The sequence below is a fragment of the Salvia hispanica genome, chromosome 6 (assembly GCF_023119035.1).
Source record: "Salvia hispanica cultivar TCC Black 2014 chromosome 6, UniMelb_Shisp_WGS_1.0, whole genome shotgun sequence".
NCBI classification, from domain to species: domain Eukaryota; kingdom Viridiplantae; phylum Streptophyta; class Magnoliopsida; order Lamiales; family Lamiaceae; genus Salvia; species Salvia hispanica.
Genome location: NC_062970.1, coordinates 10,136,258 through 10,137,100, shown reverse-complemented (window position 1 = coordinate 10,137,100; position 843 = coordinate 10,136,258).

Here is an 843-nt window from a genome sequence, read left to right as displayed (position 1 = left end):
GGACTTTTCCGCTGCATTAGGACTTGTACTAGGAATTTATGAACCTAGACCGCACTCTGATTTTATTTTGGCCTTGATTCACATTCGCCTATGAGACTAATGTCCTATATTCAACTTATCAATCATGTTTATCCCATTTCATTATTTCTAAAGTGTTATTTTAGTCACACATAGATGCAGTCACTATCACTAGGGAGAATGTGGTCGTGACATATCTGATGCGTGATCCAATTAATTTTCTACTTAATTCAAAATTATGAAATCACATTTCAGAAATAAAAAATAATATCATTGTATTGAATTCTAATATCACAAATTTATACAATAACATTTATTTACCGATAAAAACTCATATATTCAAATAAGTTTCGAGATTAAAAATCCACTCGTGCGATGCATGATCCAATTAATTTGCTATATAAATTAATTAGAAACTATGAAATCACATTACGAAATAAGAAATAATATCATTTTATAAGTTCAAATCTCACAAATTTATACAATAACAATTTATTTACCAATAAAAACTCATATAGTCAAATAAGTTTCGAGACTAAAAATTACAACATACACAAAAATTAAAGCACTTCTCAATCTTTGCTAAAAAAGATTAACCACAAATACATGTCGATAAAAATAATGTATATATACATTGAAGGGCACCAAAAAATTAAAAATCATAAACTAAAAAATACAATATAATAATAATAATAATAATAATAATAATAATAATAATAATAAAATAATAATTAGAGTGTTGAAAGTGAGACACCAAATATGTATGTGTATTGCAGTTATTGCAAAAATTTATGAAACACATATTCCCACCGTTCCATAATGGAG